This window comes from Prionailurus bengalensis, chromosome A1 (genome assembly GCF_016509475.1).
Source record: "Prionailurus bengalensis isolate Pbe53 chromosome A1, Fcat_Pben_1.1_paternal_pri, whole genome shotgun sequence".
In the NCBI taxonomy this organism is placed as follows: Eukaryota; Metazoa; Chordata; class Mammalia; order Carnivora; family Felidae; genus Prionailurus; species Prionailurus bengalensis.
This window is the reverse complement of record NC_057343.1, coordinates 105,672,659-105,684,823: the sequence shown is the minus strand read 5'-3', so window position 1 is coordinate 105,684,823 and position 12,165 is coordinate 105,672,659. Positions and strand designations below refer to the sequence as shown.

At 37.2% G+C, this 12,165-nt stretch overlaps 1 non-coding gene across 1 annotated transcript; it reads right to left on the bottom strand.

Moving 5' to 3' along the window:
• Positions 1–10,864: 10,864 nt before the first annotated feature.
• TRNAR-UCG lies at positions 10,865–10,949 on the bottom strand. The gene has a single exon. It is a non-coding gene; the product is annotated as a tRNA-Arg (tRNA).
• Positions 10,950–12,165: the final 1,216 nt, after the last annotated feature.

Here is a 12,165-nt window from a genome sequence, read left to right as displayed (position 1 = left end):
AAAGTGGGGAATTTCATTTTGCCGTGTTGCTATCCAGGAGAGACATTCTTGTCACACCAACCCTTTGGTTGCAGAATTTGTAGTAAAGCCATGTGCAAAGTTGATGGTTTAAACTCGTTACCTAGCACGGAAGAGGCAGGTAAGGGGTAGCATAGACTGTGTAGGCATGCAAGTCTGTGAAAAACATACCTTCTTCATATCTCCCATCCGTATTATTAGATTGCTGAATTAAAAGAAAAATCTGCAAACACTGTAACCTCAGTAGCAGAAATGAAGCGAGTAAGGATGGGGTAGTGGGAGAGCTACCTCATTACAAGCCTTTTTTTATGTGACATATTGTCGTATTTGAAGAAAGCTTGGCGCGGGAACGCTTAGACATTCTACATGCAGCTGGTGCCCTCTAGTGACGGGGAGTAATCTCCAGCCAGTGTAGCCTCTCCTTTGGAAGCTTGAAGAAATCCACTCTTCCTAATTTATCCTACCCCAGATTTACAGGGAGGGAAGAGAAAATGAAGATGCTCTAAGGCAAGAAGGTGCTTTGGAGTGCCTTTGTAATTCAGAAGGCAAATCCCAGCGGGCATCCTTGGGTTTACAAGATAAGGGTCCCCAGATGAAGACGCTGTTCTGCCGGTATCGCTGGGAGACTTCCTACCTGGAAACAGGTTTTCGAGGTCGTCTCTGATCATTGAAATAAGCTCTAAAAATCACACAGTTGCTCTTGGCACCGAGAAATGGTGGAATAAGAGGACATAACTCAAACATTGCACTATCTCTAGCCAGAATAGAACACAGACCTCTTGTGAGCTGAAATACCTTCAAGCCAGCAGAAGACCAGAGCTAATATCCACCTCAGTATCCCTACATAGGTATTTGCTGTCCGGTCTTTGTTCCCATACAAATGGCTCTTAGGCCTGGAGGATCATCTTTATCGCTGGTACCCACCTGTCTCCAGGGCAGAGTCCACATTCCTCCTGAGTTGACATCTTCCGTCCCCCATTCATCTGTCCTGGACACTGTGCCTCAGTTCAGGCCTTGGTCATTTCCCATTGTGAATTTTTTTATGTCTCCCAAGTTGGGTATCTTCTCCCCCGCCCACTGACTTTTTTTGCATGGCTACTAACTGGTTTGTCTCAAAAATGTATTATCTGGTGAACTTAGGAGAAAGTACAACAAAATGAAATGACCCCCCCCCCCTTACTTCTTCAGTTGCTTCTCACCTTTCCCCTCCTCATCTTGCTGTGCTCACACAGGCTTTGCCCTCGGTGCAGAACTCTACAGACCACTGGCTATCCTTTGTGTCCTGCACATGTCCTCTCCAGGAAGCATCCCAGTATCCCAATGGCTCCTGCCCATGATCTCACACCATCTGCTTGGACAGCAGCACTGCTCACAGGAATCTAACTGTCACTTGCTTATGCATTTGTCTCTACTTTGACCTCCTCCAGAGCAAAATTCTACATTTTAATTTAAAAACTGATTTCCTTATTATATAAAATACACTGTGCAAAATCTGCATAAAAATGTGCTAAAACTAAAGCAATACGATTGAACGTGCTTTTTTTTTAATTTAATGTTTATTTTTGAGAGAGAGAGAGACAGAGACACAGGGTGAGCAGGGGAAGGGCAGGGAGAGGAGACATAGAATCAGACTCCAAGCTCTGTACTGTCAGCACAGAGAGTAATGCGGGGCTCAGACCCACAAATTGCAAGATGATGACCTGAGCTGAAGTGAGACACTTAACTGACTGAGCCATCCAGGTGCCCCACTTTTTTATTTTGTTTTGTTTGGGGGATAAAAAGGACATAGAACATTTTATTGGTTTCCAGGGTATAACATCATAATGCAATGTTTGTATATTGTGTAAGGATCCCTACAATAACTGTTGCTAACACCTGTCACTAATGGAGTTAAAAAAGCTTTCCCCTGGTGATGAGAACTTTTAAGACGTATTGGCAACTTTGAAATACGCAATACACGGTGACAGTCATGATGTTACACATGATATCCCCATTACTTTATAACTGGAAGTTTGTACCATTTGACGATCTTCAGCCCTTTCAGCCTCCCGCCCCACCCCCACCTCCTGCGTCTGGCAACCACCCATCTGTTGTTTTGTCTTTAGCTAGGTATATATGTATATAAACCTATTGTATATATGTTGTATAAGATACTACACAATTTTGAACATGAGCATCGTTTTATCCATATCTCACCGGTCAAAATAGGAGTATGACATTCCACACACCAGACAGGACAGGATTTGAGTCTTGCTGTCACTTAATAGCTGTGTGCCCTTAGGTAAATACTTGAACTTTTTGAACCTCAGTTGTTCCACATAGAATGGAGATGATAGTACTTCCCTGCCAGGTGAAGACTGAATTACTTCATGTACATAAAGTGCCTAGGCTTAATTGGAACTGGGTACTCACTGAATGGAGATGAATCCATCCATTTGATACGCAGTATATGTATGTATATAATTGAGTAGATTTGATCTTTGTGCGGCAACAGTGGAAACTCAGAAAATCTAGTTGTCTCTCTGATCTCCTGCTGAATACATATTTTCCACCGTGATTCTGAGCACATTTTCACTAGGATTTGGCATAGACTGATTTTTTTTTAAAGTAATAGACGCTTATTCAAATGGCAATTATTGCTTCATGGAAATATTTGTCTACCATTCCTTAGTTCCATACCAAGAAGCAGGGGGAAAGTCTATTTTTACTACTAGGCTATTGAATCATTTCTTTCCCTTTCACCGTCTATGTATCCAGTGGGGCCAAGTCAGCTGAAAAAATAATAAAATCATATACTCAGACTTCTATTTCATCATCTTGTCTCAGAAACCCCCGCTGGCAACACATATGTCATTTACCCCAAGGTGGGGCGTTCTAAAGGAGACCGGCTGCATCCCCCTAATTTACTGCCTTGCTGTTCATAGCATCATATGCATAAAACATCACCTGGGTGGTTGGCTGTCTCAGTGTCTTGAGGCTGAAGCAAGGCATAGGGGGTCCGGGAAGGAGACATGAGTCGCCAAGTCCCTGCTGACAAGAATACTTGACTACACCCTTTTAAAGCATTTAACACAAGCAAAGAAGCAGAGGAAAAAGACCCAGCTTGCCAACAAACCATTACGCAAATCTAAAAATGTGGTATTAAGTTTTGCTCCATAAGTGTTCTTTCCGTGACAAGCCCTGTTAATTAAGCTTCAAAACTATTTCAGTTTTTGTTACAGAAAAGACTTAGGAATCTCGTTAGCTGTGTTTGTTGGAAACATTTGCATTTTCATGTTAAATAAAGTAGTGATAAGGAGTAAAGCTAGTTGGACAATGTTAGGCCATTGCACTAGGTCCTGATGTTCTTTGGAGTGTTGGAATTTACCCTGTGTATACCACCTTCTGCAATGGCGGGAGAGAACTCATCTTGATGTTACTTTTGGAAAGCATGGGTGAAACAGCCCAACAATAGGAAAACAAAAGAATCGTAGGTAATCTTAGTGACAGACAGTTAAAATGAATTGATCTCAATATCTACACATTATGTATACTATCCCATGCAATTTCTGCAATAACCAGATTGGGAGTTGAGTAGGTACAAACATAGATCTTAGTGCCGCACCACACCTGTTGTAGAGCTCTATTCATTTTAAAGCTCTTGGGGAATTGACATGAAGATTTGTGTAATCTTTTACATTTCAGTAATTTACAACTGGTATCCCACACACTGGATCCCAAACCTCTGTCATATTTTCGTTGGTCAGGGTTCTAAGAATTGGGCCATTTTCTATAAAAATCCAGACATTTAGCTGGTCTTGAAAAAACCAGATGATCTGGCCTCACCAAGGCTCACAATTTCACATGACAGCAATCAGCTGAAACTGAGAGCACCTGTCTCCCATGGGTGGGCTGTGGCTTCTCCAGGGTATCCCCTCCATCCTTCTCACCTGCACTGCCTCCCTGACCCTGACCCCTGCAGGCGCTTGACTTTGCCTCTGATGCTCTTTTATATACCGTGGTCGTTCGTTTCTGTATTCGCTTGCTCAGGCGGCCATAACAAAATCCCACAGCCTGGGTGACTTAAACGGTAGAGATTTATTTTTCACAATTCTTGAGGCTAGAAGTGCTGACAGCAAGATGTTGGCAGGATTGGTTTCTTCTGAGGCCTCTCTCCTTGGCTTGCAGATAGCTGTCTTCTCCCTGTGTCTTCACATGGTCTTCCCTTTGTGTTTCTGTGTCCAAATCTCTTATAAAGAAACTAGTCATATTGGATTAGGACTCAGCCTAATGGCCTCATTTCAATTGCCTTAAACTGTTATTCCAAATACAGTTGTATTTTGGACTGCGACAATTAAAAGGGGAGATTCACAATTCAGCCCGTAACAATTTCTTACGGATTAGAAGCCAAGCATCAAGTCCATTCCATTCTGTTCCAACCCATACTTCGGTAGCAATTAGTTTCTACAAAATGGGTAAATGGGTAGATTGTGTAATCTGGAAGTCTGAATAGTTCATGCAGCACCCCTAAATTTCAAAATCACACATGTGAGAACAGGCATCTCGGAACATTACCCCAGTTTCTAGTTCATCCCATGTTGTTTTCATTGGCTTAGATGAGACCCTTGTCAGGCTTGAAAGTGCTCATTGCATAGTTCTCCCCCATCATTCTATTTTTTGTCCTCTTTCCATAACTTAGCATCCTCAGCCCTTTATTGATATCCTCCCTTTCCATGAAGCTAACTTCACTATTTTTTTAAACTGAGATATAGTTGATATATTAGTTTCAGGTATACAACATAACCTGATAGTTTTGTATAAGTGATCACCACAGTAGTCTAGTTAACATCCGTCACCCTACATAGTTAAAATACTTTTTCTTGTGATGAGATGTTTTAAGATCTACTGTCTTAGCAACTTTCACCTGTACGTCTACAATGTTATTAACTACAGTCACCATATTATACACTCCATCCCCGTGACTAAGTCATAAGTTTTATAATTGGAAGTTGTAAATTTTGACCCCTTTCACTCATTTCGTCCAACCCCAATCCCTCAGCTCTGGGAACCACCAATATGTACTCTATTAGGTTTGGTTTTGGGTTTTTTTTTTCTTTCTTTTAGATTCCATACGTAAGTGATATTGTACAGTATTGGTCTTTCGCAGTCTGACTTAGCATACTGCCCTCTGTCCATCCATAGTGCAAATGGCAAGATTTCTTTCTTTTTCGAGCCTGAATAATATTCCATTGTATATATTATATATACTACAAATTCTTTACCCATTCATTCATAAGTAGACAGTTAAGTTGCTTCCATGTGTTGGCTATCATAAATAATGACGCAGTGAACATGAGGGTGCATATACCTTCTTGAGTTAGTATTTTCATTCCCTTTGGATAAATGCCAAAAGTGAAATTGCTAGCTAATTTGAAATTGCTAGATAAGTTGTTAATTCTTTTTATTGAAACTCTACACTGTTTTGTGTAATGGTTGCACCAGTTTATATTCCCACCGAAAGTGCACAGGGTTTCCCTTTTCTACACCACCTCACCAACTCTTGTTATATCTCTTTTTTCCAGTTTTATTGAGATAGAATTAACATAAAGTACTGTTTATTGTTACACCATAAGTTTATTAAACTTATTACACCATAAATTTAAGGTGTACATCGTGATTTCAGCTGCATATATCATTAAATAATTACCACAATAAGTTCATCTAACATCCATTGTCTCATATAGATTATATCTATATATAGATATCTATAGATATATCTATAGATATATATAGATATCTATCTATATCGATATATATTTATATCTATATTTATATAAATATCTATAGATAAAGAGATATATAGAGATATAGAGATATAGATATAGAGATATAGAGATAGAGATCTCTATATATAGAGATATAGATATCTCTATATATAGAGATCTCTATCTCTATATCGATATAGAGATCTCTATATCTAGATATCTCTATATAGATAGATATCTATATCTATCTATATATAGATATCTATATCTATAGATAGATATAGATATTGATATATAGATATCTAGATATAGATATCTATAGATATCTATATCTCTATATATTTTTTCCTTGTGATGCAAACTCTTAGGATTTACTCACTTAATTTCCATATATACCATACAGCAATGTTAACTATAGCAATCACATTATAGATTACGCCCCCAGTGCTTAGTTATCGTAGAACTGGAAGTTTGTACATTTTGATGTCCTTCATTCAATCTTCCCTGCCTCTAGTAACCACAAATCTGATCTCCCCTTTTCTATGAAGAGTTTGGTTTGTTTGCATGTATGTTTGTTTGTTTTTATTCCATACATGAGTGTGATCATACAGTAATTGTCTTTCTCTGTCTGGCTTACTTCACTTAGCATATGCCTGCAAGTTCCCTTTATGTTATCACAAATGGCAGGATTTCCTCTTATTTAAGGTTGAACTATATTCCATTGTGTATGTATGTACATAGGTGTATAATATACACACCAGATTTTCTTTATACATTCATCCTTCAGATGCCACTTAGGTTATTTCCATGTCTTGGCTATTATAAATAATGCTCTTAACATGAAAATACAGATCTTTTTATCATAGTGTTTTAATTTTCTGCAGATATATTCCCAGAATTAGAATTGATGGATCATATAGTAGTTCTGTTTTTAATTTTTTAGACGAACCGCCATACTGTTTTCGATAGTGGATGCACAAATTTACAGTCCCACCATAGGATATGGAGGTTCTCTTCTCCCCACATTGTCCCCACTATATGCTATCTCTGGTTTGTTTAATATTAGTCATTCTGACATGCATGAGGTGATACCTCATTTTTGTTTTGATTTGTATTTCCCTAAGGATTAGTGATGTTAAGCATCTTTCCATGTACCTGTTGGCCACTCATATATCTTCCTTGGAAAAATGTTGACTAAGGACTTTTGCCCATTTTTCAGTTGGATTGTTTGCATTTTTTTGCTATTGAGTCATCTGAGTTCTTCATATATTTGCATTTTTACTCTTTATCCTACATATGGTTTACAAGTTTTTTTCCCATGCTGTAGATTTTCTTTTTTTCTTTTCTTTCTTTCTTTCTTTTTTTTTTTTCTCTACAGAAGCTTTTCAGTTTGACGTAGTCCCACTTTTTAATTTTTCATTTAATTTTTCATTTGGTTGATTTCACTTTAGTTGTTATATCCAAAAAAATCTCATTTGCAAGGCCCATGTCAAGATGCTTTTTTCTTAGTTTTTTTCCTAGAAGATTTATGGTTTCCAGTCTTATATTTAGATCTATAATACATTTCAAGTTAATTTTTGGAGTTGTGTGAGATAGGGGTCTAGTTTCATTCTTTTACATGTGACTATCTAGTTTGTGCAGCACCACTTAATGACAGTACTGTCTTTCCTCCATTCAGTATTCTTGGTTCTCTTATCCAATATTAGTTAACTGTAATGTGTGGGTTTACTTCTGGACTCTTGATTCCATTCCACTGGCTGATACATCTGTTTTTAGGCCAGTACCATACTGCTTGGATGACAATAGCTTGATAGTATAGCTTAAAATCAAAAAGTGTGATGCCTCCTGCTTTATTCTTCTTTCTCAGTCCTGCTTAACTATTAGGGGTCTTTTATGGTTCCATATAAATTTTAGGATTGTTAAGATTCTTTAGAGATGCCACTGGAATTTTGATAGAGATTGCTTTGAATCTATAGATGGCTTTGAGTAATATGAACATTGTTGCAATACTACTTTTTCCAATGCATGAACATGGGACAGCTTTCCAGTTACTTGTCTTTGATTTCTTTCATCAGTGTCTTGTAGTTTTCTGAGTAGAGAGAGGATCTTTTACCTACTTGGTTAAATTTATTTTTAAGCATTTTGTTTAGGATGCTATTGTAAATGGGATCATTTTCTTTATTTATTTTTCAGATAATTTATTGATAGTGCACAGAAATGCTACTGAGTTTTGTATGTGAATTTTGTATCTTGTAATTTTACTGAATTTAAATGATGAGATCTAAGAGTTTTTAGGTGCAGTCTTTACAATTTTCTGTGTATAGAATCCTGTCCTCTACAAATAGAGAAAATTTTATTTCCTTCTTTCCAATTCTAAGACTTGGATTTCTTTCCTGTTTGGTTTTTTTTTTTTTTTTTTCCTGATAGGTCTGGCTAAGACTTCAATTTGTATGTTGAACAGGAATAGTGTGAGGAGACACCCTTGTCTTCCTCCTGATCTTAGAAAAAAAACTTTATATCTTTTGTCATTGAATATGGTATTACCTGTGGGCTTATCATAGATGATCTCTGTTACCTTGTGCTACATTGCTTCTGTTCCTGATTTGCGAAAACCTTTTGTCGTGAATGAATGATGAATTTTGTCAAATGCTCTTTCTGCTTCCATTGACATGACCATATGATATTTAGCTTTCATTTTATTAATGTGATAACTTCACATTGATTGATTTGTGTATGTTGAACTACCCTGGCATCCCAGGGCTATAACTCCCATTTGATCTTTGTGAATGATTGTTTTAATGTGCTTCTGAATTATGTTTGCTAGTATTTTGTTGAGAATTTTTGCATCTGTATTCATCAGGGATATTGGTTTGTAGTTTTCTTTTCTGTTAATGTCCTCATCTGGCTTTGGTGTCAAGGTAATGCTGACCTCAAAATTACTTTGGAAATGTTCCCTCCTCTAAGATATTTTGGAAGAGTTTAAAAAGGATTGGCATTCTTTGTTTAAATGTTTGGTAAAATTCATCAGTGAAGCTGTCTGGTCCTGGGCTTAACTTTGTTGGAAGGTTTTTCCATTACTCATACAATCCCCTTGCTACTAATTGGTCTATTAAGATTTTTTGTTTCTTCCTGCTGCAGTCTTGGTAGATTGTATGTTTCTAAGAATTTTACCGTTTCTTGTGGATTATGCAATTTGTTGACATGCCTTCTCAAAGTAGCCACTTAGGATCTTTTGTATTTCTGTGTTATCAGTTGCAGTGTCTCCTTTTTCATTTATAATTGTGTCCATTTGGGTTCTCTTTTCTCTTCGGTTAGTTTTCTTTGGTTAGCTAAAGACCGTCAGTTTTGTTTATCTTTCCAAAGAAGCAGCTTTTAGTTGTGTTGATCTCTTCTATTATTTTCCTGTCCTCTGTTTCACTGTTTCTTCTCTAATCATTATTATGTCCTTCCCTATACTAACTGTAAGCTAACTCTGTTCTTTTTCTAGTTCCTCAGAGCATAAAGTTTTGTTGTTGAGATCTTTTTTCTTAAAGTTGGCATTTATTACATAAACCATTAGAACAGCTTTGACTATATCCCACAAGTTTTGATATGTTGTGTTTCCATTTTTGTCTGTTGCAAGAAATTAAAGTTTTCCTCCTGTTTTTGACTTCTAGTTTCATACCTTTGTGGTCAGAGAAGATACTTGGTACAATTTTGTTCCTCAATTTGCTGAGGCTTGTTTTGTGGTCCACGTAAGGTCTCACTTAGAAAATGTTTCATGGCCATTTACTAGGAATGTGTATTCTGTTGTTACTGGATAAAATGTTCTACATATGTTTGTTAGATCCATTTGGCCTATAGTATTGTTCAAATCCACTGTGTCCTTATTGATTCTCTGTTTGACCCATCCATTGTTGAGAATGGAGTATTAAAGTCCCCAATTATTATTGCATTGCTATTTATTTATCCTTTTAGCTCTTAGTTTTGCTTTATGTATTTAGGTGCTTCAATGTTGAGTGCATAAATATTTACATTAGTTATATCTTCTATAACAAGATGTTTATATACACACATATATACATGTTGGTGGAGATATATATGTAATTATAACAAGATGTTTTATACATATATAGGCATATATATGTTGATGGATCAACTCCTTTTATTAATATATAATGCCCTCCTATGTCTCTTTTACCTCTTTTGAAATCCATTTTGTCTAAGTACAGCCATACCTGCTTTTGGGGGCAGGGTGGGCGGTTCCATCAGCTTGAAGAAACTTTTTTTGTCCATTCACTCACAGCTTATGCGTCTTTAAGGCAAAAATGAGTCTCAGGTAGGCAGCATATCATTGAGTCTTATCTTTTTATTCATTCAGCCATGAATGTTTTTTGGTTGGAAAATTTAATCTTTTTATTTTGGGGTAATTGTTGATACATAGGACTTTTGCTATTTTGTTCATTATTTTCTGAGTGTTACGTAGATCCATTTACACTGTTTGCTGAGGTGAACGTGACAACCACTATACTACGGGAACTGGCCCATTTTCATTGTTTTGTATCCTACTGTTTTTTGTGTGATTTCATGTCTTTTGGTATCAGTGTACTTTGACTTCTCAATCATGTTTTGTGTGTATGTGTGTGTGTGTGTGTAATCACTATAGAGCTTTTCCTTATGGTTACCTGGTTACCATGAAGTTTACATAAAATATCTTAAAATTATAACATCTCATTTTTAACTAACAACAACTTTGATAGCATTTCTAAACTTTATACTTTTACTTCTTTCCCTCACATTCCAGGTTATTGATGTTACTCTTTCCATATTTTTATATTGTGTAGCTCATAATAAATTGTAGTTAGGTTTTGTTTTTACTGCTTATTTTTAACTTCTAAACTAGAGTTGTAAGTGAATAATGCAGTATCATTACCATATTCCAGCATCTAATTTTGACTGTGTATTTACCATTACCAGTGAGATTTTCTTTTTTTAAAAAAAATTTTTTTTAATGTTTATTTATTTTTGAGACAGAGAGAGACAGAGCATGAATGGGGGAGGGTCAGAGAGAGAGGGAGACACAGAATCCGAAACAAGCTCCAGGCTCTGAGCTGTCAGCACAGAGCCTGACGTGGGGCTCGAACCCACGAACCGTGAGATCATGACCTGAGCCGAAGTCAGAAGCTCAACCGACTGAGCCACCCAGGCGCCCCTACCAGTGAGATTTTCAATACTTGTTTTACATTTTAGGATGTTAACTAGTGTCCTTTTACTTACACTCAAAGAACTGCCTGCATCATTCCTTAGAGGGCAGGTCTAGTAGCGATGAATTCCCTTAGTGTGTGTTTGCTCAGGAAAGTCTTCATCTCTCCTTCATTTTTCAAGGATTGCTTTACCAGGTGTAGCCTTCTTGTTTGACAGGCTTTTTTTTTTTTTTGAGACAGGGCACAAATGAGTGAGGGGCAGAGAGAGAGAGAGAGAGAATCCCACAAGGGGCACACACACAGAGAGAGAGAGAGAGAGAGAGAGAGAGAGAGAGAGAGAGAAGTGGGGCTTTCCTGAAGCGAGGTTCATGTTTTTTACCCAAGATGGGGCTCATGTTCACTAGAAATAGGCCTTGGGCTCACCCACTGTGGGGCTGGAGCTCACCCAAAGCATGCCTCAAGCTCATGAACCATGAGATCATGACCTGAGCCACAGTCAGAAGCTCAACTGACTGAGCCACTCAGATGTCCCTGACAGGTTTCTGTTTGAATATTTGGAACATATCATCACATTCTCTCCTGGTCTGAAATATTTTTCTTAGAAATCTAATAATATTATGGGAGTTACCTGGTATGTAATGTCTTGCTTTTCTTCTGATGCTTTCAAAAATTATTTCTTTGTCTTAGAACGTTTAGTTATATTGTGTCCTAGTGTAGCCCTATTCATTTCAATCTCTTTGGGGTCCTTTGGCCTCATGGATTGGATGTCCATTTCTTGCCTGAGTTTTGGGAAGTTTCCACCCATTATAGTATGAACATACTCTAAAATTTATTTTATTTTTTTAGTAATCTCTACACCCAATATTGGGCTCAAACTCAGAACCCTGAAATCGAGAGTCACCTGTTCTACCAACTAAGCCAGCCATCGCCTTGTTATATATACTTTAAATATATTTGCTGTCCCAATCTCTTTCTCTTTTTCCTTCTGGAATTGACATAATCACAATATTGTTTCTTTTGATGATGCTGTATTATTTCTATAGATTTTCTTCTATCTTTTTCATTCATTTCATTCTTGTTATTGTTGTTCCACTGACTGGATAATGCCAGATTTCTTGTCTTGAAGGTAACTGATTGTTTCTTCTAAATGGTTGAGTCTGTTTTGAAGTTCTTTATTGACTGCTTCAGTGCAATCATTGTATTTTTCAGCTCTAGAATTT